The sequence below is a fragment of the Falco peregrinus genome, chromosome 11, assembly GCF_023634155.1.
Source record: "Falco peregrinus isolate bFalPer1 chromosome 11, bFalPer1.pri, whole genome shotgun sequence".
NCBI lineage: Eukaryota > Metazoa > Chordata > Aves > Falconiformes > Falconidae > Falco > Falco peregrinus.
Window position 1 is genome coordinate 714,607 of NC_073731.1, and position 25,948 is coordinate 740,554.

Sequence of the window (25,948 nt, forward strand, 5' to 3'; positions counted from 1 at the left end):
TGTTCTGTATCTTCTGACGGGGAAGAGCCTTACATGTGCAAAGAGGCCAGGAGCCGTGTTAAAACACTGGTTCCTCAGCAGGGTGTTTTGCTGCTGCTACATTAAACCGGTTTACTGGGAAGGGGGTCCACCACTGCTCCTGCCCTGCCTGGCAGTATTCTGTGGTGCCTGGTGTAAATCCCCTTCCTGGGTGTGGAAAGCAAAGCAGACATTTAGAGGTACATTTCTGAGTCATCCTCTTAAGCAGTGAAAAAAAAATAAAAATTCAAGTTTTTTCAGTCTTCCTAAAACTTGAGGGGGTTTTAGGAAGTTGGCTTGTGAGAACTAGCTTTTTTTAACTAAAAACAAAGACTCCAGCTGCTGGCAAGTTCAGGGTGAAGTGAAATATTCTTTCATTTGAGATAAATGGAGGGCACCACTGATAGTAGCTGTCCAGCAGACTTGTCTGGAGTTTCGCTGCATCTCCCCTTTGGCTGTTAGCAGGTTTGGAGGGGCGGAGAGGGCTGTGCTTGATCTCCAGTGCAGCATGCAGAAAGTCTGGGGGTTTTGCTGTGGCTGGCCAGGCTTCCAGGCCCCTGACTTGGTGTTTTGATTCAACCCAGCGTTGTGTTTCTGCCTTTCAAGAGCTGTGTGGCGGGTGCGAGATAGCGTGGCGCTGCGGGAAAGCTTTGATTGCCACAACTTCCAGCACATGCCGATGGCTCCATTTGATTCCCGACAATAAAACCCGTGTTTGACTTCCAGTCTAGAAACAGCCTTTGGCGAGAGATTGGGCTTTGGCTGGGGGCTGAGACATGAATAACAGCTCCAACCAGCCTTCGAAGGGAGGAAATTACATTTTTAGGCTGGGTAGGATTATAGTAGCAGCCTCTTTGCAGCCTGTATTTTCACAGGAGTCGAGCAAACTTTCATTTATGCTCCTTGCCTTGACTAAAGCTTAAGGGCTTGTTGCTGCTTACTCCTCTAGTGCCTTTTCGTGCTGATAGGGAAAGAAGACTGATGCAGAAGGACCGTTGTTTTCCTGCTGGGTGTGCAATTTACAGTGGGTAGCTCATTTTCATATTTTTATCAGAGAGATGAATGAAGAATAAATTTTTGGCTAGATGCTCATGTCCTGCAATTAATCTTCCAAACTAATCTGAGATTAGTGAAGGCTCAACAGCTAAAAGAGGGACCACTTCTTTTAATTCCAGAAGCCAGGTCCAAACTCTGAAAATATTTAGGTCCCCGTTCCTATCAATGCGTGCTGAGTGTGAAAATGTCTTCAAGGATCTGGGTCATAAGTAGTTAGCAAATGATTTAGCAAGAGTGTTTCTTGCAGTATAATGAAATCCGTCGTCATTAGTCGAAGCCCTGCCAGGAGCCAGGCTGCCTGAGCGGCTGTGGTCAGGTTTCTGTAGCCAAGAGCGTGCGAAAGATGATGGGGCTGGCATGGCAACCTTGCATTTGTAAAAAGATGTGTTTTTGTTGAAGGCTTTTGATGGTCATGGCTTAATCCAGAACATGGAAGAGAGGAAGTCCACGGCTCAAGCTGCTCATCAGGTTCGCCTGGATGCGGCTGCTGTCATATTTGCATTTTGCGATGACTCCCAAGACTTTGGGCGCTTGAAGTGCTGAATGTTAATGGCAGCAGAATCAGCCGTTTCAAAAGCAAGGAGTGCATTTCAGAAGGAATGCAAATTGTTCTGCTGCCAATTTTTTTTCTTGACCATGCAGTAACTTTGTAATTAATGTGTTAGCCAATTGCCAATTAACAAGCGAAATTGTCATGGCTGCTGAACACTTTTGCACTCCCAATACATTCCCTTTTTCTCTCCTGCCTTTCATCTCCGCAGTCAGTTGGATACCACTGCTAAAGCCATCTGCCCCTTTGCTCTGGGAATTGCTGTCGTAGCTTCTGGTCCCTTGCTGTGTCAGATCCTGCCCTCTCTGGGCTTGTTCTTCTGCTCCATGATTTTTCTTACTCCCTTAATCTCTGATCCTGCTTTTCTCCACTCTTGGCTGCCTGTCTAGCTCTTTAGGATCCTTTCCCTCCGTTTCAGACATCAAAATCCTGTTGCTCCATCCCAGACTCTCACCTTACTGACTTCCCAAGCAGTCTGCTGTGCTGTGTCAGTGGCTGAGATGGGTCTCATGCTTTTCCTATTGCTCCAAAGGCATTACTAGCTCTTTGGGGATATTCCACTAGGAGGCCGAATGTAGGCAGACTTTTGTGAGGTTTGTTTGAGGGGGGGTGAGGAGGAGACTCCTGCCTTGCTGAGGAGGGATGGTGGCTTCGCCTCAGTGGAGGTGGGCTGGGGGGAGCAAGAGGGGCAGGTTTACTCCATTGCTGTGGAGATGCAAAAGCTTCATCTGCAGCCCAGGCTGAGTGATGGCTTCTCTGAAGCTTGGGTTGAAGCATGGGAACGAACTGAAGATGGGTATGGCGATGTCCTGCCCTCCGACAGCAGCGGAGGGTGGTCTCTGAGTCATAGGCACCAGTAAGACTGGCAGAGAGGGTCTCCAGATAGTCTCTCCATCTGCCTTTCAGCTCTGAGGCGAGACACCTGCTTGTGCTGGGCAGTGCCATTGGAATAGCACACCTTCGAGACGGCCCCCAACCATGGGGAGCTGCGGTGGGCAGTGGGGGCCACACAGGACACGTGGTGTAGCACTTGCCCAAACCGACGCCTCTCCTGACGTGGCTGTGGGTAACGGATGGCTTACCTCCGCTGCCCTTGATTACGAAAGGATGGAAATGGGTGGAAATTAGTTCTTCCAGGGCATGGCTCAGCTTGGCTACAAAACAGATGACCCAAGCAGATCAGGTAGGTTGTACGCTAAAAGCATCTCTCTGGGCCCTGATGGTGGCGTGCTGGCATGGGTGCTGATCCTGTGGTCAGGTCAGGGCTGAGGGCCATGGTGGTACAGGAGCCACCCTTCTCCCTCTGCTGGCACCCCAACGGCTGCAAGTGCTGCTGTGGCTCAGGGGACCCCCCCTCACCCCCCAAGACCCCTGGCTCTGCTCTCCTGCTTCCTCATAGCACCGAAAAAAATCCCTCGGCGCATCTAATTCAGTTACCTATTTATTCTGTCCATATGTGTTGTGTGTGTCTCTGGCATGTATATTTATATAAATTCTTATTTGCCGGCTTCATAAAATACCCGTTAGGAGTGGGGCTGGGTGAGGGTGACCCAGATGCACAAGAGGAAATGTTTCATATCTCAAGGAGTGCCGTATGTGCCCCCCGGCAGCCCCTCCCTCCCGCCTATCAGATGTAGGGCTTAATGGGCTTAAGAATTAGAGCAGCTGCTTGGTGCAGAATTTATTGACCGACTGTGCATAACGAGGGGAATTAAAAACCTAATTGGCTGAGCTGCTTCCTGTCAGTTTGAGAATTTTTACTTTTCTCAGGGCTTGATGTTTTTATCAAGGTTCCTGGACGCTTTCCTACTGCTCTCTGGTTTGTAGGTCTGAGATGTAAAGAGGAAGAATCTCCTTGGGATGATGCCGCCCTCTTCAGCGGTGCTCTGGAGGAGGAACAGTGGTGTCCAAGACCCTAGCTGGAGTCTGGCACTAAGGATTGCTCGCCTTGCAAGGCATGAGGGTAAAAGACAGATGTGTGGTGCAGAGCCACTGCATGGGTCACCTCCCAGAGCAGGAGGCCCCGTCCCTTGCACTGGCACTGGTAAATGCCCTTGCGTAGATTGGACTGTGCTCTCCCTTCCAGAATAAACTTTGCTTGGCTTCCCAGCACCAGCACAAAACTGGAGCTTGTTTGCTGTACTAAGAAGGTAGGAAAGGGAACTCGCCTGGAAGACAAAGTGCGATTGAAGCGTCAGTCCTGCTCTGTGCTGCAAGTCGCCATGCTCTCCGAAGGCACTGTAATAGCTTTCCTTGCGATAAAACAGTCTTGTTAAATGCCTCCCTGGAGAAACCTCACCTGTGCTCTCTGCTTTCTGCTTCCTTTTTCCAGCTGTGTACATAGAAGGAGAGAACAAGTTTGAATTTTAAAACTCTAGATCTAAAAACCTGTCTATGGGCTTCTGAGGCAGGGTGTGAAGGGCTGTGCTGCGGGCTGGGCGCTGCTCCCATGGCCTAGAGCGTGTCCCCCCTCATCCCTGATGAGGACACAGTTGTGGGGTTTTCCTCCCTGTGCAAACAAACACTTGTAGGTGCACACCAAAAAGGCAGTTTGTGCATTGCCCAGAGCACCACAGCCCAAATTGAAGCTGGTCCTTGTACACAGTACCTCACTGGTGTGCAGCACTACTCATCAACACATGTACGGGGCTTCACTCGACCCTCGGCTCTGCTCTCAAACTGGACATACTGGCTTTCACTGGTGAAAGGCTGGTGTTGCATGACTTCTTCCAGACATGCTGTTAGAAGCCTACAGCCCCGGCTTCAGCCCAGCACCCTCACTGCTCAAATCCTGCAGTAGGTTGCTTTGCATTGTGCGTTTGAGATCTGGAAGGAATGGGCTTGGTTTCCAAATGGGTTCCTCCTAGGCCATCTCTGGAGGTGCTCTGGGAATGAACAGCATGGTACAGCTTTCTGGGGAGGCGGTTTTAGTTGATTTCTTGATGTTACCCAGCACTGTTCTAGTAAGGCTGTATTGCATAAAAAAGATGAGTTAAGTACATCTTGAGTAGCTGTGGCCACACAGATCCTCCTGCTGCATCTTGTGGTAGTTGGAGTCAGGGCTCTGCTGTGCCGTCTCCAGCTCACAGAGACTGGGAGAGGTTTTTCCTGCAGTGTCTCTTGCTCTCAGAGAGGCTGAATGGGCACGGAAATAGCCTCACTTAAGGCTACGTCTCATTACTACATTAAGTCAACAACCACTTGAGCATCCAAGGATTTTGATCAAAGCTAGATATTGAAAGGGGGGACAAAGAGTGGCAAACTTATTTGACTTCCACTTATTTCCAGAGCCTGTTGAGCACATGGCTGTACTCCTCACGAGTGTGAAGTGTGTTCCTGGCAGAGCAGTCGCCTGCTCTCTGCCTCCCCCATGGTCAATAGAAAGGTTTCTCCAGGAGCTCCAGCCTGAGAGCAAGGGCAGCCCCCTCCTTGCCTGTGCCTTGGCTCCAGCACCCGGCAAAGGTGAGGCGAGGTGGTCACCCATCCCATCCCTGGGGGCAGAGACCCTCTGGCGTGGCCATTCTGCAGGAGACCCTGTGAGCACGCAGAGATGCACTTGGGACAGGCATCAAATATTGCTACGAACTCGGGTGCAGACAGTCAAAAAAAAAAAAAAAAAGGCAAATCCAAATTAGTGATTGCTGCTGGGAGTTTTGCTCAAGTCTCTTTAATTCACTTTTTTAGCACGAGAAGCAAACCAACAGCTGTCTGACTTTTCATGGCAACTTGCAGCAGCATCTTGAAATGTGGAGAGTAATGACTTGAAAGTAGTTACCAACGTGAGCCTCAAAGCCTGGGCCCAGTGCAGGCTCCTTGGGTGACCTTTTGCTTCAGGTGAGGTTTGCCACCAACACAATTTTGGATGTTGGGGCATTTGTCTTGCTGTGCCGAGTTGCCTGTCTTTAATATGGACCCTCTTCTGCCTCGGGCAGCCTTGCTTGTTGAAACTGTACGCAGGCATGGCATGCAAGGTGCTGGTACGGCACAGTCACAAAGCTGCCAGCACCCCAGCAACAAGTCTTGGGGGGGAGGGTTTGCGTGGAAATCGTACCGGTATTTCAGATTCCAGTGGAGGCAAGACCAAGGTTTTCTACTGCGTTTGGGCTTGTTGGGGTCATCCCTGTATCCTTACTCCTCTGTACCTAATGATGCTGTATGCAAAAATAAGTAATCTACAGTAAATGTATCCTGGATACCTATTTCATGGCAAAAACACCTCAGTGCCATGAAAATAAAGTGTTAGTGAGCCTCAGTAGTGTCTACAAAGATGGCACTATCTCTTGAGTTAATTTTAAGTCCCCTCCAGCAATTCTCAGTGTTATTTGCAGAAGGCTGGGAAACAATAAGAGTAGCAGCAGCTTTGATGCATATTTTTTTCTTGCAGGCGTGTCCACCGGCACAGTCACCGAGGGCTAAATTAGACCTGACAGATTATTCATGCTACTGTTTCAGAAGCAGCAAGGGATGTAACAGGGCTGAGAGGTACTCCTACTTTGCATTAAAACCCACTTTTGTTCACATCCCAGTAACCCTCTGGAAATATGAAAGCCGAAGCAGAAATCTGTTTTTGCTGTGGCTGAAAGGCTATTGAAACCCACCGGAACCCAAAGTTTAATATGGGAAGTCATGGTGAAGGAAGAGCAGAGCATGGGAATTTACATTCAAGGGGGAGGAAGATGAGGGGTTTGGGCAGAGAATAACTGATAGGTGCTGTGCATTAAAAACAGGCTATAAAAGATACACTACAAGGTTCTGGTGACAGACCAACAAAGCTTTTTCTTCCCCTTCATTGTTTATACTGTCACAGGATCCTCACAATAGCGGATAGTTTAGCCTTGTACTCCATGGTTCATTATCTATTATTCTATTTATTAATGCATTCTTGGGTCTTAGTGATGTGATAAACCATCCATGCTTTTCTTTTATGGTTTAACAGGATTCTTCTAAAACCCCCTCCATGTTTACGTAACCTTGCAATTCACAGTTATCTATCATTTATTTCCTACTTTACGTGCACTCGATAAAGCCCAGGCAGCCGAGGGATGTTCAGCCCGCGTGGTCCAGCAGCAGCACGTTGCCCATCCACATTCTTCGTAACGCGTGTTCCCACGAAATCAAACTCGGGGCGCGTCCTGGGGTGGGCCAGCCCCCGGTGAGGGCGAGAGGACATCCAGCTTTCACAGCAGGTGGGGTTTGGTGGCACCAGGAGACCTCCTCCATCCCTCTCGGAGAAAGTGGCCGGGGCTTGTGGAGGTCTCTGGCCTTCAGGCAAAGGGCTGGGGGTCTCATGGGCCCCCCATGGAAGACCTGGGCCCATGGAGGTGCTAAGCTTGACTTTAATTGGACATCAACAGGGATTAGTTGTTGATCTTGGCGCTTTCTCTGGGAAATGCTGGGGCTACTTTTGAGGAGCCTGACCGGTGTGGTGATGCAGTGCTGTGGCAGAGCCCCCTGGTTTAGGCACTGGAGCGGTATCTAGAACTTCCTTGTTAAATACCTTTTGGAGAGTGGACGGCCAGCATCACTGCGGGGCCGCTCTCCACCAGAGGCAGAAAATCATCTAAATATGACACCAACCCTTTATTAAAAATACCAGGGAACTGGATGCAAGACCTCATTTATGATTTCATTCATAATCCCTTCAAAATGACTTGGTACCAGTATGTGATAAGTGGATTATGTGTTAGGCCCAAGTAAAGCCAGACACAATTAGTGCTTTAATAAACCAGTTGTATGCATTACTAACAACTAAGTCATAAGGGAATTGGTGTATTTACAAACCCTAATTAGTAGTTTGTTACTGTGATACCAAATTTAAACAAATCTGTAGCATCACTGACCATCTGGGTTAGAAATCTCTGTTTTGAATTTAATTAGGAAATAGTTGTGACAGAAAATTGGTCCTTATTAGTTAGCTAACGATCAGTGTTCCCCTAATTGAAATGAAGAACTGTCTGTCGGGTTTGTGAAATGTTTAGATACAAGCAGAGACAATCAAAAAATATTCTCTCACTTAGGACTTTGTAAGCTGTGATGATTGATTATTAACCCACCCCGATATTTCGATATTTTAACAACTAAAATGCAAATGACATGGTTATGACTGTGCGTAATAAAAATCTGGCAATTAGAGTTGTGCATTTCTGGCTTTGCTTTTTTTTAAAAAAGCCTTTGCCTTCGCCTTCCTCCCCACCATGCACCCTCAGCAAGGGCATTTCTTGTCCCAGAGCTGCAGCCTGGCTGCACTTGCGGCTGCTTTCCCCAGGAAAGCAGCGTGGCAGCAGCACAAAACCAGCCTAACCGGGGCACCCATTTATTTTGGTGGGAGTTGGCTGTGTCCAGAAACCAGAGGGTCTGCAGGGCTGGGAGTCCCCCTCCATGCACGCTGAGCAGATCATGGGCATTTAATGGCTGTTGCTAATGGGGGAATAAGATAAGTATCATTTTCTGCAAGCGCACTTACAGCAGAAGTGAGCATCTCAACCTTGCAATCAAAATACAGATAGTTTCTTTAAAACACAGGCTGTGGTTCTTAATTTTCATTTCCTCCCTTTATAGTTCTCCACAGGACTCTGGATATTAGGATTCCTGGTAAGCTTTCCAGATTAAAGAAAACATACACTGGCAATAATAAACAACCCAATCGCTGCTGTTCTAGCATTACTTGATACTGAGAAACTCTTTATATATTGTAACAGACAATGAAGTTTCTGTAGGGGCTTTAAATCACTTAATGTTGAAAGGAATTCCCAGACGGCTTTATCAGTCACTGTGTAAAATTGTTAGAGATCTCCACCAGCTAATAAATTTGATTTGGGGTTTGTTTTGCTGGCATTTGCACAAACCCTCTGAGAACTATAGTTACTGTATTCCTATACAGTATTTGAATTCAAAATTGAAATGCCCGTTCCCCTCTCCTCTGGGAAGGGAAATAAAACTTTGCAATAGAATATGAATGTCGGTTGTTTTTCTTTTTAAGCTGGTGCATTATTATTTGAGGAGATATAGTGTTTGACAAAACCATTTATTTTGTTTCAAATATTTTATTGAGTAATAAAACTAGTTTACATTGCTGCCACATATGGGGATTTGTGCCTGTTAATATGTAAGGGAGACGAGTAAAGAAATTGGTACCCCAGCCCCGCCGTTTTTCACTTTATGGCCCTGGCCTCTCTGCCCGGCACCTGTAACGCCGTGCAGAGGCAGCTGATGAAGGCTGGGTGTGGGTGGGCTGCGCCAAGCCCTTGATGGGGCTGCTGCTGGAGGTGCATCGCCCCTAGGGGGGCTCCTGGGGGCTTGGTAGGCATTGCTGAAAAATAAAGGCAACGTTGTTTTCTGGGCTGATTTTTTTTTTTTCTACCCAGCACTCACCAATTGATCATGAATGACCCCTTTTCATGGATGTTCCCATTCTGAATGGGAAAGAACCAGCATTTTTAATCTAGAAAAATCCCCTCTAAGTAAAGCCAGCAGCAGCTGACGGCCGTGCATCAGCCGGGGTGCGACTGCCCTGCAAGGAGCCCTTCTCCCAGCCTTAGGCATGATCCCTGCCCAAGGTGTCCCTGGCCTTGCTGGCGGTGCCAGAAATACAGAGCACAGACCTCTTGGAATAGAAATTTGCCTTTTTTCTGCACCCACCACCACCACCTCCCCCTGACTCGGAGGAGCTGGGCTGGGGTTCAGCAAGCCTTGCTTCAAGTCCAGTTTGTTTTGCTCTTTCCCTCTCCTGCCCTGGCATCTCCCCAGGTCGGAGTCTCTCATCTGCAAAATGGGGCCAACAGTAATTCCCTTCTGTCCTGGGGTGGCTGTGGGCCTGGGGACTTGGTGCCCTCAAGGGGCTGTGCAGAGCAGCCAGGGGGTGCTCCTCAGGACCCCCGTGTGGAACAGGCATGTTCTCTCCCTGCTGCAGCAGCCCGGAGGCTGGAGGGAGATGGCTTCTGCGAAGGAGCCAGAGAGCCTAGCCCCGCGGGGCGGCAGCAGGGGCTGCACTGCACGGCTTTTGCCCCTCTCGGCCCTTGACGCCAGTGGGACCCTGCTGGGGCTGTCGCTGCTGCGATGCCCACCCTGTGCAACACCAGGGACAGCCCCATGGCACACGGATGGCTTCGCCCAAGTTGCGAGCTGGCAGGAGAAGCCAGCAAATCCTGGGTTTTGATTTTTTGCAATGTTCTGCTGCTTTGTTTCTTTGTTTTATGTACAGATGTTTGCTTTAAGGGATTGTAGCGAGTAGGAGGGCCTGAGTGCGCTTGTTTTAAAGCAGTCTGAACTGTCCTTTCCTCAAAGCTTTCCGTGGCAGTGCACAGGATGGCGCATGTGAGCCTGTGTCCATGTGCACGTGTATAGGCGTGCCCTGGCAGCTCCATTTCAGGCAAGTAGTGACAAACCCACCGATGATGATGCTCTGCCCTCCTGGGCACAGCGAGTCTGCCAGGGCCGGCAGCGACACCTTGTCCTTCACCCGCTAATGGCTCAAATGACACTGATGGTCTCCAGCGAGAAGCCCATCCGTCCTCCCCCCTCAAGGAGGATGACAGCTGCTGCGAAGCTTTTTGAGGGGAGCAACAGAGTTTAATGCCTTGGGAGCATGCAGAGGATTCACAAATGGGGCACATCACAGATGCTGCTCCACCAGTCCTTTGGCAGGTGTTGGTGTCATCTGCAAGGTGGGTTTTGAGCCTGGAAAGCAGCATGCAGTGCTGATACTTCCCCAGACCTGGCGCATAGCCCCCTGATAATGTGACGCATCGTCATCCTGCAAAGCGCCCTCATGCCATTTACTTCTGGGAGCTGAATTCCGGAATTCAGGTGCTCTGGGGAACGCATCTATTTTCTGCTAACATGGAGTCCAGCCATAGTTGCTCAAGTAACTTCAATGTTTGTGAACATTCAGCATCATTTTTAGCTCAGCCCCTAACTAGTGCTTACTTCAAAGTTGTTGTAGCTTACTGAGCAAGAGCCAGGTCTGCGGGGCGGGCCAGCAGCCCTGCCTGCGTGCTGCCTGTCCCCTCCCCAGAGCCATCCTTGGTCTAGCTGCGAGGAAGCACCTGCCTTCACAGCTGGCCCTGTTGGAGAGCCTGGAGCCTCTCCTCGGCCGTCGCTTCGTAACGTTGTAATGCTGTTGTGTGCTCCTGCTTTTCTGAAAAGAAGTACCTCTGGGTTTGGATGCCTGACAGGAGTTGCCTCAAGTGGGAGTGGCACGCTTGCCCTGCCTGTGCGTGCGATAGTTGCAGAGTTGTTCCTTTTCCTAGAGTTTTCTGCTGTAAAAGAGCACGCGGGGCTGTTTCTGGGTGGGGTTTGGGTGTTTGTTGTGCGCTTTAACAGCCTAGAGCGAGCGTTTGTCCGCAGGCCGTGTTACCTGTAGGAAATGGGCCAAGGTGCACAAATACGAGTCACCCAGGGTATGCCACCGGACAGCCAGTCATCCTTTCTGGTGTTTGTTGCTGGGTTTTTTCTTGTTTTAAGAACTTTTGTCTGAAGGGGAGGTTTGAGATTGTTCCCTTGGTTGGCACCCTGAGCGATGTGCTTCACCTCCACATCTGTCTGCCCAGCAAGGATGGCAAGAGGCTGGAGGGCATGTCCTGGCACCGTGGGGGGCCTTCGCCACCACCAAGGCCGTCAACGGCAGGCGCAGGGACCCGCGGCTTGGCCAGGAGATGGATGGAGTTGCAGTTTTCCCACAGCTTGTCATTAGTCCTTGCTCTGGAAAGGCTTAGCAATTCCTGCCCAGTAAATTATGTGCCATTCCTCAAAAAAGTGAATTAAATAAATGGGGCTAGAGCATGTCTTTTTTGCTCTTAGCTTTAGCGTATTGATTTGGACATATTTTCAGGCCAAGAGTAATCAATTCTTGGGTAGATGGGCAGAATAAAATAATTTCAGGCAAACTCTTTGAACGACTTGTCATTAATTTGCCTTTTGCCGGTGCTTGTTGAGGCCAGGCAAGATGCGCTCAGCATCCTCCATGCGCCGGCGGAGCGGTGCCCTGGGGATCTCCTGGGGCTGCTGGGCTGGCAGGGAGGGAGGGGGCTGCTGGGGCTAATGAATGCGCTGTGTTTGCTCATCTTTACAGAGTCACTTATTACCGCTAATTGGGAGGGACAGTTCAAACAAGCACAGAGGAGCAGTTGTTGTGTGAGCGTGACATGGTTTTAAAGAAGCGGCTGGGGAGGACAGCACTGCCTGGCCCCAGCCCCCCACACCCGACTGCATCCTGGCGCGGTGCCGGGGGTGCATCCTGCCTTTGTTGGGGACCCCCTCTAGAGCCGGCGGTCCCAAGAAATCCGGGCAGGACAAGGCGTCTCGGGGCACCGCAGACAGACGCGCAGCTGTCCGGGACACTTAGGAAGTCACCAGCTGACGGAAGGGGTGGGCTCCTGGCTCGGCCGCACAGGGGTGCAGGGATGTGCTCTGCATTAATGCGGCGGGCATCGCCTGGGCTTGTTCTCCTAAAGAGCCTCTTTGATTTGGGAGGGCTGGCCGGCGCGGGAGGGCATGCTGGTGCCGGGGAATGCTTTGTGCCTTCTTTCTTCAGGGTTGCTGGGCAGGGCAAAAAATGCTTGTGGAGGAAGATGTCTGCAAATGTCTCATCCTTCAGAGTTATTTTTACTTTCAAGTGTTCTCATCCAAGCTCATATTCTTTCATTTATTGTTGCTTTCCGTAATTAAAACCCTTTGGATTATTCCCCTGCAAGCTGAGCGCTGCTTGCAGCTGTGTACAAGTGTACAGATTCCATTTCTATAGCAGGATTGACCCGTGACTCTAATTTTTAAGAGGTTTTATTTAAATGTTACTTGGGGAAAATAGCTAAGCATAAATGTTTCAGACATTCAGAAGAGCAGTATGGGCTTTCTTGGCCACACTTTGGGTTTATAGCGTCAAACAGAAAGTTGGGGTTGGGTTCAGAAAAGCAGGTACGTTGGGGTGCTGAGGGGGTGTGTGGGAGGGCAGGGGGGCGGGATGGAGAGCTGCCTTGCAGGACTGCAACCCGGCAGGTACCACAAGTGTAAGGTGGCGATGGGGCTGCATGGCAGCGAGAGCTGGGGCAAAGCTCTCACCTGGTTCCTATGGCTGCTCCCTCCAGTGCCCCTCCTGCTGCTGCGGCTGGCGTTTGCCCTGGGCATGTGGAGGCAGAGGAGGCGCCCGCTGCACCTCTGTCCTCCCCAGGGTGCAATGTCCACTCAGGCAAGGTGTGTGCCCAAAGGTGTTATGGAGCCGCTGGGTGGGCTCAGGGCTGGTGGCGGGAGGGGGGGAGGGGATGGAGCAGAGGGGTGCCGGCAGCTTCCCGCCCCCCGGCATGGGGGAGGAAAGGGCGAGGGGCTGGTGGAGGCCACTTTGTCTTTTGCTCGCCCTTGGCTACTGCCTTATTTTGAGAAGTAGGGTCCGGTTTGAGTCAGCCTTTCCAGTTTCAGCTTTGCCTATTTTTTTTTTTCCTTAATATAAGAACGGAGGTTGCTAGAGTGAAAACGAAAAGCTCGATTTCTCTTCGAATGAATAATTCCCCTCCTTCTTAAAAAAAAAAAAAAAAAAGCTCCAAACCTCCACGTCTCCTGTTTGTAATGCAGGAAGACAGAGATTATGTGCATCTGCAGCCTGATTTTAAATATGCTCTAAAGGCGTATTGTACACACATTGTCACTGAAGAGGATAAACCTAAGGAAACAATCTTAATCTAAGAAGTTAGCATCAACCGCTAAAGCACCGGCAAAAAAATTCTCCATGTGTGGCTTGAATTCTAAGCACTAGTCAAGAGGCATGTGAGCCAAAACCGCCACTCAAAGAATGCTCTAATCAGAACAGCTAACAAGAGAAATTTTTTCTTTTGCATGTGTGGTGAAGATAAATTGAGTTTGTTTTGCAGCCTATTCTGTTTTAGATTTCCTGTGTCATAACAGAATGAATTTGTTGTTCATTGATACCTTAATATATAGGTTGTTGGGGATTTTTTTTTTTCCCCCGAGGAGGAAAACAATGTCCCCTTCACTTTTGCATGAATGAATTCATTTATTCTCCGTAACCTCCGGAAGTCATTTATTTCACTCCGCGACAGCTGCAGGGTCTGTTTGTGTAGGAGGGTTGCAGGCGCTTGGGAAGACCCTGGCCCTTCCTCGCTGCCCATGCCCAGCGCCGGCGGGGCTGGGGTGGCCAACCGCAAATCCACGGTGCTTTTTGAAGGGTCTTGTAAGAAAACTGCGTATCAGAAATGTCTCCGTTCTGCTTGGGGTGAGACAGCACAAACTGCCAGCCACGGAGCGATCCCGCTCTCTTCTCCCGAGTGATGCTCCTGACCATTTATCCCCGTTCCTCTCTATGCAACATGAATCACTGATGAGTTCTAATCAACAGCAATTTAATTGATATACGTGCTTTTACAGATGTTGTTCTTTGTTGTAACTTGGCAGTCACTAAGGTCCTCGTGGTGGGTGCCTGGGATGTTTTCCCTTTATTAAAGAAGGAAGGAAATTACTCGCTGAGGACACTTCAGCGTTGGTCCACCATAGCCTACAGCCGAGTTCAGTGCAGACAGAAACGCATACCGTGGGTCTAGATGTGTTTAAATGGTCAACATAAACAAAAAAACCAAACCTCCTGCTTCCCCCAAAACCCTTCCAAACACCCCAAAGTAATTTGCTCAGAGAAATTCTGTTTTTTTCCAGGCTCGCTTGATGCCGTGCCCTGTGGGTTATCCTCCACGAACGTGTGAACAGCTGTCAGCTTTGGTGTAGAAATGGGAGAGGGAGGAACCAGTGTTACCGTGGCGTCAGGTGCGGCAAGCCATCTTCTGGTCTTTTCAGGCACATTAAAAGCATCTCTTAGCACCTCTGCTGTGACTTCGGTTTCTTAAGGTAAGAAAAGCTAAAATAGTCTTACTAAAGCGTGGAATCAAAGAGGAAAACCCTCAACAGGTGTGAGAAACTTTAAATTGTGGGTCCATAGTTGGCAAAGCGCATAGTATCTCCTGAACTGGAGGTGCCTCCCCTGGCTCTCCTGTCGGAGAGGTGTGCTTCAATGCGTGTTTGGCTTCCCCAAGTCCCTGTGGAGGGCATCACGCATGTGCAAAGGGTCAAGCTGGATCGAGACTTCATTCCTTCTGAGGTGAAAGGCGGCAGCTCACCCGCAGCCCAACCAAAATCTCCTCCTTTCCCACCACGCCTTCTCCCCTGGCAGCCAGGAGAAACCCCAGACTGCTGAGATCTGGTGCTGTGTTGCCAAATTCAGGGTGAATTCGCCTTCTGTGGTTTTTTCCCACCTGTGGGCTGGTCAGGGTGCACCACCGCATCTCCCCCCGGACCGGGGCTCTGAGCTCCTTCTGCCTTCGGGGACCAGAGCGAGGATGCTTTTCCCTGCGGGCAGAGCGGCCCCATTGCATCGCCCTTCGGGGGCCGCATCCATCGCCCTCCACGGCTCAGGCAAGACCTGGGCTGGGCAGCAAGGGTGGAGGAGCTCGTGGGCTCGGCTTGCAGCTCTTCTCATCCTCCGTACCTGGGCTGCAAACGCAGCGGCGCTTACCGGCTGTGCTAATCAGAAATAATGTGCGGCTTAATAGAACTTCTCCATTAAAAGGTTTTGGAAATAATATATTAAATGAATGGTTCGCCCAGCGAGTTTCAAACGGCTGGGGAGGGAGGGGAGCCCCAGCTCACCCACAGACCTCAGCGGCGCCATGCATATGGTCACGCTATGCCTAAAACTGAAGCTGGGAATTGGTTTTGATTTTTATTTAAAATTCAAATGTCTGATGTTCTTAAATTGAACAAATGATATTTAAAAAAAAATATATCAGGCTCCAACATCTGCAGATTATGATTTGCATTTTGAAATTGGCTGCTTGAATTGAGCAAGGATGAATACTGTCACTCTTCTTTTATTCGCTCAGTTTATTTAATGAAATGCTAGAGGTCAACCCTTTGTCCTTAAATTAGTTACTATAAAAATCTTTTTGTACTTTTCTGCTTGTTATGATGTCTTCTAAGCAGAAGAAAAGGTTGCCATTAATTATGTCTTTGTTGAATATGGATATCTATTCATAGTTAGTTAAACAGTTTCAAACAAAATTAGCATTGAGCAACTCTAAGGCCAGCTTTAGGTTGGTTATCAAGAATTTTTTGCTAAGAGAATGCTCTTCTGCAAGTGTGCATTATCTAATATATTCAGCTTTCAGTTGCTAATTTTTTTTCCAGATGAAGATGGGCTTAATTGAGGTTGTGCTTTTAAGTTTGTAGAGCTCTTCAGCATCTCATACAAAAGCATCTAGAGGCTTTTCATTTGTCTTGAGTATGTTTTAGATGTACAAATATTATTTACTTTAAACTCTAAATCAAAAGGCGCACTGTAACTATTTTAAATAAAACATTATTCTCTGCTGAAATATATATAAATTCAAAGTGGGACTTTTTTCCTTTATCACTTAATAATTTATTTGAAAGAGCTGCTATTAACAAATTTTAGGATAATATTGAAACAGCAGTTTAGTAGCTGGTCTCAAACAGGCATTTAGCAATGTAATTTACTTGTCAGAGATAGAGGATGTATATTAACGTTAAGATATAGCTCCAGTTTCATGTCAGACTCTTAGCTAAGTGCCATTCTGAACAGGGCTTTAAAGATTAAACCGCGTTCGTTTTTAGGAAAGTCTCAATGCGACGACAGAGCTGAATTTTCCAGTCAGAGCCGCGTCGGGTGGCCGTCGCCTTTGTGACAGCGTTGGGTTTGGTGCCTTTTCCAGCCTTGGTCGCTGGTGCCACCCTGCAGCTCCCGCGGCACCCCTGCTTCTCGGGGGGCGAGGAGGGGCCGCGGGGCAGTGGCAGGCGCCCCCATCGCGGGATGGCCCCCGAGCCCTGGCAGCTCTGCGCTGGGGGGGCAGCCCCGCAGGAGCCCCACGCCCCTGCCGGGCTGGGGCATGCTGCCTGCTGCCTGGACCGTGCCCCGAGGACCTGGCAGAAAGCCCCGTGCTCCTGCTCACCCCCAGGACTCCCGAGCAGACCCCGATAAAGCGGAGCACTGTGGCAGGGCAGCCGGGCTCCGAGCGGGGGCGTGGGGGGATGCATCCCCATGTTTAAGGGGCTGTACGGCCCCGCCGGCCCCAAGCCAGACAATAGCATGGTGGGTGTTTGGAAACGGGGAGGGGTGGGGAACGCACAGAGGAGAAAAAGCTACGAGGGAAAAAAAGAAGATAATTAGGAAAAGTAATAAGAAAATATAAATGTGGTAGTGGAGGATTAGTCCTAGTCATTGGAAATGCAAATCAACCCCATGCTTGCTCCCAACATTTTTTTTTGAGCTTGTGTTTCAGAAAGGATTTTTCTCTTGGTTCCCCCCCCGGCCCTTTTCCTCTTCAGTGCAACAGCACTGCTTTCCCAGCAGCATTAAATATTCTCGGAGATGAGACTGTAACCTTGTAATGCTTTTAGGTATAATATACATATTTTTTTTCATTTTAAATGCTAGCTCATAATGACATTGTGAAGTAGGGATCCCGAGTCAGCCTTATTATCATGGTGTCTCCTTGAGCTGAACCTCTGAGAAATGTGAAGGGGAGACCTTTTGGAATGAACAAATCCTTTAGCTGCCTATAATTATTTATTAAAATAGGCTACCGGGATAAAGGATGGGGAGGGGGAGGGAGGAGCAGCATTCCTTTCTCTGTGTGTCCCTCCTTGCAGATACACACATGTACACATATCCAGCGACCAAGCAAAGCAATTGCAAGCCCTGTAGTTTAGAAATATAAAATAATGGACGTGCAGAAAGGAAAGATAAAGCGTGAGCAGATCACACGTATTTTTATGAACCGAAAGGAAAACACTGCATCCTGACCACTTAGAAAGTGTCCTCTCCCTTCAGCGTAGCCGCTGGGGATTTTCATGTCAGTGCTGACACCGGGCTGGGAGGAAAGTGGTTATGTACCTGTACCTATGGCTCCCTGTGAAAAGGAAAATAAGGATGGGATCAGTGTTTTTCCCACTGTGTGGGAGAGTGGTGAAAGTGAAACCATCCTGCTACATTGGCTGGGAAAAGAAGAAAAAGAAAAGAGAAAAAAAAAAGAAAAAAAAAAAAAAAAACACCAAGCAGCAACCAAACCCAAGCAAACAAAATCCCCACAAAACCAAAAATCACATCTTGCTGTCATTTCATTTAATGAATCTCACGGATTGCTGCAGATTTCTCTAACTTCATTAATCAGCCAAAGCAGCATGTTTTAGCTTTGTGCTGTTGAGTATTACAGAAGTAACATAACCCTCTCTCCACATCTTGAGAAATTTTATAAACTTAGCAGGCTATTAAAAAAAAAATCTTTGGGGTCAGCTTTCCACTTGTGCCTTTCGCTCTTGAACAAGTACTTTTATGGTTTCTTCTAATATATAGGATTTATCCGCAGCTCTGTGAAGGGCTTTTAAATTTAATCCAGCACTGAAGTAGTAATTTGTTGCTAGCACTTTATAACAGGCTTTTCTTTTAACTTTCCCGGGATGCGGGCTCTTTGTGCAGGCTAATCTGTGACACACAATGCCGATCTGCTCGGGGTATCTCGGGCTTGGACCTCAGATGTCCTCCAAACACGAGGAATGAAAGTTGGTGAGTGTGTTACGGTCGGAGTGGTAAGGTGGGAATTGTCTGGCAGCGGCGCTCCAGGGGCGGGGGGGGGAGTGAGGGGGGGGGGGCTGCACCCCTCGGCAGCTTGGAAAGCCCCGGCGTGATTCCTGTTGCACGGGCATTACGGGCGTAACTTGGTCAGGATCTGGGCTTTCTTCACGTGTGTGCACGGAGCTGTCAGTGCGCATAATTTATAGGAGCTCCTGCAGCTTTTCTGGGAAGTCTGTGATTTTTTTTCAGCCCACTTGGATAATGAGTTTTTAAATCAATTTTAAAATTCCTCTTAGGCTGGTAGTGATGTGTTCGGGTTTTGTTGGGTTTTTTTCCTGGAGGAGGTACTGGTATAGGCTGTCCATATAGAAAATTTTTTTTATCCAGAGAGGGGGTAAAAATCATGGTAATGGAAAAGAATAATTTACCAACTCTTTCTTTTAATTGAAGTGTACACAGTTTAAAAAAAAAGCATTTAAAGTGAGTTCACCATTCTGTCTTATGGATGCAGGTCCTTCTCTTTTATTAAAAATAGTATTTTTGATCCCAGGTGATTAATGAATATTTTATTCCAGATGCAAAAACATATTGGGGATATGTTTGGATGCAGTATAAGCATGTGAAATAATGCACAACGAACATGAAATAGTCTCTCATAAATAAAGATACCAAACCCACAGTATTAAAAATGGGAGCAGCTCTGCCCACCTCCCTTTTATCAGGAACATTTCTAAACTAGAGTGATCTTACAGGAGACTTTTTGGCTCAGGCAAGAAACACTGATGTATTTACATGAATTACATCTCTACTTTGTATTTGGGTCCCTTTCATACACCGTGCAGATTTCCTCCTGAGGCACAAGGTCCGTCAGCACTTCTGCTCCTTTGACGGTGCTGGTGACAATCTGCTCTGGGGAGCTCTGCCCAACAGGGGCAGTTCCCTGTGCCATCCTCGCCGTGTCCTTCTGCCTTCTTCCTGCCAGCCACCATTGCAGAGGCATTAATTAATTACAGCCCAAACTGTACATTTCCAAAAGGACGAACTGCAGCCCAGAAATATTTTTGAGCCACAAAGCGGGGAACTTGCAGGTACAGCAGCACGTGTGGAGGTTTACAGGGATGATTTAGTGAATATGAGAACATATTTTGTGCTCCATTGTTTAGACTCAAGAAGGCATAAAATCTTTAACATCTATTTATCATGTAGCTATTTTAATGTAAACATTTGTCTATTTGGATGAAGTGTTTTCATTATTAAGCTAATTTCCACATGTTTCAGATAGACTGATGAGTTCGAAGCAGAGCACTTGCTGATGAGAAACGAAATTCGGCCTCGGCTCAGCCTGCTGTCAGATACGTCTTCATTAGTTTTTGTCATTCACTGATGGCAAATGCTCCATAAATGAGATGACGATCAGGTCCGCCTTGATAACTTGCCTTATCTCATTAGTTTTCACATCAAAGTTAATCAGCAATGTGAATTGTAATTGCTGGAAGAGACAATGCAATAGATCACTCGGCCTTTTTTTTCTGTATGGCATCTTGAAACATCAGCAGGCTGGTGTGAGTAGATAGGCTCAGAAAGAAAATGATGTGGAAAGCATAATAAGCAAGCTGCTCAGAATTAATGAGCTTACCCAATAAGAAAAGAATAACCAATCAATGTGAGTTGGGCAAATATAATTTAGGAATAATTGCTTGATTGGTTGTCTATAGTAGACTGATTTGACCACACACAAGGATTAAGAATTAAGATGTCAAGGCAAAAAATAATTTGGCAACTGAGGGCATGTAATTTTTTGTTTCCTTCCCTTTATGACTGAAAGCGATTGCTGTTTGGTATGTTATTCCCCAAGAATGAAAACATTAGATAGACACACAGTGGTGGGTGGGTTGTTTTGTGGGTTTTTTTTCTTTCATGCTTCTTTTATAATACAAGCTCTTTCAAACGTCAGTGGGGATATTTCAGTATGGGACATTAAAAATGAATAGAGTTTAAAAAAAAAACAAAAAACACAACCAAACAAATGTCTTCATTTTGTAAGCATTGCATTGAAAAGAGCTGCGAGTTGGTAGGTGCCGTGCACAAAATGCTGGATTCTGGCAAAAACTACGTGCCTGGGTGTTTGCAAAGCCCAGCCATTACTTGGTCCAAATCTGAAACACCATTCTTGTGGTACACACGCTTTTAATATAATTTTCCCCACAGCCATTGGCCAATTAGTAAAGAACCCTTATATTCTTCTATCTAAACTATGGGGAAGGTTCAGCCAGAAGGTAAATTTGCTTTGATCTACATTACACCTAATTGAGTCACCACCAACGTCTCTATCCCAACATCAAGAAATGTGAAAATGTTAGATTATTTCACTGGGGATTAAACCTAATTTTCGCGTGTTCTGCATTAACCTATTAGGCTGACTCATCTGCATTGCTAATACGGCTCAGGCAGCTGTCACTGCTAAAGAAAAACATGATCATGCAATCCTTGAATGAATGATTCCAGCTCTGATTAGTGTTAGTGAAGTTAGCTGAGCCCTGGTGATAAGGCAGGAAAATTCCCAGGTTGCCAATAGCTTTGAAAATTATCAGACTGTGGGCAAAAATGTACCTCGCGGCTCGCGGGGCCTCCCTCCAAAGGCGACATTATTTAAGGCTGTCTTTTTTCGGCTGCTTGCATAAACGTGTTTGCTTCTTTTAAGGGGCTGATGCCAGGGGTAAGTATTAAAATGCTAATGGGGAAACAACCTGAGCACAGCCCAGCGTGGAAGGCGGGAGGTTTTTCCCTGCCCGGCTGCCTTAGCTTTGTGGGTTTAAATGCCATTTCCAGAGGGGAGCGGCGGTGGCGATGCCAGACCGGCTGCAGCCAGGAGAAGGGACTTGCGGGAGCCGCCGTCAGCCCCTCCGGCCAGCACGGACCACCACTCCGCACCACGTCTGTGCCTCCACCGCACCCCGCTCTTTGTTCGCAGGGCAGCAGGCACCGCCGTCCTCTTCAGCTGTTCCTTATTTCTTTCTATCCATCAGATTTAAACAGTTTAAAAAAAAAAAAAAAAAAGGCAACAATGACACATCCCCTTGAGATGGGAAAAATTTAGGAATGCGTTAGCCTCCTAGCAATAGAGCCAGGAGCCAATTTAATCCGATTAGAGCCTGCCAACAATAGATGCTCCTAACTCATTGTGGACAGAAGCTTTCACTTTATTTGTTTCTATTAGCCAAGGATCCAAGATATCGGAAAAGTGGAATTTTGCCCCATCGGATCGCTCAGACGGTCAACAGGAAAACAAATTGAGGAAAACAGTCTAATGTGTCAATATTTATCTTTTGGCCCTAATTGTCTGTGGAGAGGACTTGTTGAGTGCGCAAAGTTTGCAGCTCCAGTTTATATGTGTGCTCTTCATTCTCCTCATTGTATGGATATAGCGACGGCTCCTCACAATGTGGTGATGTTTAAGAAGGGCAGTAACTGCAGAGGCATAATAGAGGCATTTGAATGGGAAAAGACTCGCAGTTGTCGACCAAACTGCAGTGCTTGATAGGAAATGTAAACGGGCTTTAAACTGATCTATACATATTTATATAATTTATATAATTTACAGTTTCTCTGCTTACTGCAGGTTTAGGCAGAGGCTTGTCCCTGTTGAATTTGATAGCAAGAAACTCGTTTTCAAATACTTTTGAATGCATTCTCCTCTCTCCCAGACCGAAGCCCGTTGTGGCATTGATATCGTTTACTACCAGCAGCATAAATCGGTATCACTGGTGGTTTTCCCTCCCCATGTGTGTGTCTGCAGCATGGCTTTGACGGGGAGACGCCGTACGTGGGCTCGGCGTGGTACCGCTGGAGGGGTCTCCTCTGCACCAAAGCATTTCCCTCCAGCCCGGGTGAAGCCGCCCCTGGCATCAGGCTTCATGCCACTCCTCGGGGAGCCGCCAGAAAGCACTGAACTGCTGACAATTTCCTCCTCTCCAGGACTTTTCAAGGTCTTCTAGGTATCTGGTTTTTAATCAGCGCGGCACATGAATCAGTTTGTTATAGCGCAAACGTTCCCCCAAGGCTGCCGTGAAACGCTTCACACAAACCCGCTCTGGGCTGGCGGGAGGATTTTTTTTTATTATTATTTTTTTGCATTAATTGACTACACGTGTAGCATCATCCAAGTAGGAAACATGGTTGGTTTGACGAGACCTGATCTACAGCAACACTGTGTTGGCCTAGTTTGTTTTGTTTGCTCTTGGTAGGAAGCGGGATGTCCCTCGGTGCTGCTCCTGTCTTCTGGAACCCCCACGGGCACAACGCCACCAAACATCCCCAGCCGCTTCCCCAGGCAGGCAGGCTGTCTGGGAATGCCACATCCTGAATGTTTGAGCCTCCAGGCGCAGCTGGACAGCAAAGGGTGGGATTTGTGTTTGCTGCACCCATCTAGGGTGGGTGGTGGGTTTGCAGAGCCTGGAGACAGAGGCCAAGGTCTGCGGAGGGTGACCCATTCCCTCTGGACACGTGGGCTCTCAGCCAGCACCCGTCTTCCGCTGGCTGTGCAGGGCTGGGCTGGCTGCTGCCCTCTTTCAGAGCTCCAGGCCGTGGGCTGGGAAGGGCTTCGTCATCTCCATCCAGCCTGAGCACCCGACAGAGGTGTCCGCCGGACCCTACCACCTTCCCATCACCCTGGGGTTCGGCATCCTTGAGCAGCAGCAGCCCTGTGCCACCGCCAGGTGGGTTGTGATTCCTCCTAGCCTGACCCTGATGAGATCGTGCAATTTCATCCCTTCCCAGCCGGGTCCCGCTGATGGGCACCCCTAGACGTGAAATAACCACCAGCTGCCACCTAAGCAGCAACGGTGGCTGAGGATTTAAAGGAAAATGCCGTCCTGTACTGCAGTGATTCACTTGCGGCTGGAGCAGAGTTTTGTAGGATTTAAAAAAAAAATAATTAGATTGTTGTATTAGATATGGTTAAAAGCATTATAAAACCTCATTGTTCTGGCAGTCAGCCAGCCAGAAATCTCCTTCAGGTGCCTTATTTTATAATTGTCCCCTATGAAATCTATTGCCGCTGTTCCTTAAAGCCTGTTCTGGCAGGTGCTTTTGCAGGTGGGCCATGCCCTCGCCAGGTCAGAGCTGCATGGCAGGGACCCCTCGGGGTGTTCCCCATGGGGCAGCAGTGCCGGCATGAAAACACAACCACCAGAGCCCCAGGCTGGGGCAGAGCAACGCTGGCCACAGGATGAGGAATACCACAAAAATGGCATAGCAGGTTACTTAGGGGGATAGGAGGAGAGGGACATGGGCCACTGGGAGTGCTCCCCTCCCCAAGGGGCTTCCCTGGGGACCCCCACCATGGTCTGGGAGTGCTGGTCAGGGCAGCTGGACCTGGCTGTGCCTTCGGGCTCCTGGCACCAGGGACGTGTGGTGCAGAGCCTTAAGCTTTGGTGTTTTACCCCAAAGTGCTGAGCTGTTTGCTATATGGGTAAGTACCGATCCACTGAGAAGACCTGGGCTGCCTGACAAAGCTGCTAGATCGCAGTTTGGGAGAGGTGTATTTTAACATCAGTCTCCTTAAGTAGCTGCAGACTAGAATTTCATCTTTCTGGCCCAAATCCTTTAAGGCCATCACTGATTCTGCCAGTGGAGAGTGACTTTACCTGCAAGGGCTGGGGGCAGCTCTCCCCCCGGCAATTGGGTTAGCACCCTCTCCTCTCCTCCTGGGCTGGGTGCTGCCCTGCCAGCAACAGCCCTGTGTGGGAAAACAAACATCAGGATGAAATACTCCCTGTAGCCACCCTAGGAAAAAGCTCCAAAGGTGAGTACTCTTATCCTAAAATGGGATATTACCCGTTTCCCCCCCCCCCCCTTCTGTTATAGTGATTGGCTCTAGGTGTCAACTGAGCAAACTCAGGAGAAGCTGCAGTTACTCCAGAGTACATGTCCACGTGCAGAATGTTCTGGAACAGGTATTTCACTTTAAATTCATGCCCCGTCTTATTCCAGAATATTTTCCCTGTGTAGAGGAGCACTTAGCTGGGGTCTCTGCTTGCTGCCGTACTAGTGATAAGATGGATTGGCTGATCTAATAGGCCTTTTCAATCTCTGATTTTGAAAGCTAAGATTGGGAAATTAATTTCAGAAAGGTCAAAACAGAGCAAGGCTATCCTGCTGCTGTGTGATGGATCCTATTTTTTTTTTTAAATCTATCTATTGAAGAAAAGGTTAGTTATTCAGCATCCTGAAAAAAAAAAAGAAATAAATAAACCAAGCAGAGGGAATACAAAAAGTGTATAGATCTGCTGACCCATTCGCAATCTTCAGTTAATGAAAATGCTGGGGAACAGGAGTGGTAAGAGCCTGCCGAGCTGGGAGGCGCTGACCCCGCGGCGGCTGGAAGCTGAATGCTCCCAGCCTCCAAATCCCCCCCATCACAATGCACGTGCCGGCGTGGCTGCCCAAGGGGCTTAGGAGCGGCGGCGGCGGTGGGAGCCCTGCCGGCATCGTGGTGCTGCGGTGGCCGAAGCGTGGGAGGTCTGCTGCCACCTCTGTCCTCTGGTGGGTGGCTGCTGGGTTCACTGAGTGAATCCCAGTGGCGTGAACTAAAAATCCAGCTTGAGACATAGCAGTGTCGGAAACGGCTGGGAGCATCATTCTGGGTTGGCTCAAGCCGTGGAGAGGTTTTGGGAGTCATGTCATGTGTTACTGGAAAGCTGGTTGTGTTTTGCAGTGGGAAAAGAAACACAAAAAGAAAAGCGGGGGAAATCAAAAACAAAGGCTTTGCATAGATATTTATTTTTATTCATTTTCTTCTAATGTGCAAGCCAAACAGTAAAGTTAAAAATAAAATCCTTCAGTTTTTTTTAAAAAAAATGGGAAATCACAGGGAGAGAAAATGAGCCACTTGGGGGAGTAATCACCTCTTAATTAAAAAGAAAATAGATTTTTTAATTTGTTTGCTTCTTTTTTGCCTCTCCACCTGGTACATTCAGTAAGCTGCTGAGCTGGCCCTTCCTCTCTCTGCTTCTCTTCTTAAGGGTGACTGTGTGACATTGCAGTTTTTGGAAGCAGGGAGAAATTAATCGTCAGTAGTACTGGTGAAAACCTCGTCCTGTCCTAACTACAAGTTGTACGTTATGCTGTGCCAGCTAACACGTGGTGAGAGTCCTGGGACAAAGCCAGGCAGCTGCCCTTCCTGGGCACTGATGTGCAACTCCTCATCTCTGTGGGGAGGAGGATGTGGGAAAAGGTACCTGGGAAGCCAACGCAAAGGCAAGGGGCTGTTGCAGGGTGGGGAGTGGCGCGTGACGTGCTGAGGCAGCTGAAGAAGTGAAATTCAGCCTTTCGTTAAGGACAAAATACACCGTAAGCACTAACTTGGATCTCCTCTGAGCAAACGCAAGGAATTCTGCTGATGCTCTGGAATACGATCCTCCTTGAATACCTAGCCACGGTAACATTAGGTAACAAACTCGGGTTTAATTCACCCTCGAACCTGTATGAGCCAATCTCACTGTAAAGTTCGCTCTTTACAAGCAGGTATTAAACCCATATGTACTTGGGGCTGTACCTGTGTGGCAGTATGTTTCATATCCATTATTGAAGCTCTCCATTTCTGGCTCATGCATTTTTCTGTTGCTCTCCGCAATCAGTTAATACAAAAACAATAACAGCAATGTGTGGGCAAAATAAGTATCTCCAGCTGAGGATTATGTTAACAAGTTCAGCAATAAATGACAATTATTAATCAATATATA

At 48.2% G+C, this 25,948-nt stretch overlaps 1 long non-coding RNA gene across 2 annotated transcripts in view; it reads left to right on the forward strand.

Moving 5' to 3' along the window:
* Nucleotides 1–25,948, forward strand: part of LOC114011480 (uncharacterized) — a 90,932-nt gene that overhangs the window by 41,438 nt on the left and 23,546 nt on the right. For both annotated transcript variants that reach the window (XR_008749265.1, XR_008749266.1), the window contains exon 2: nucleotides 14,279–14,467. This is a non-coding gene — a long non-coding RNA (uncharacterized LOC114011480). The remainder of the gene's footprint in view (nucleotides 1–14,278; nucleotides 14,468–25,948) is intronic.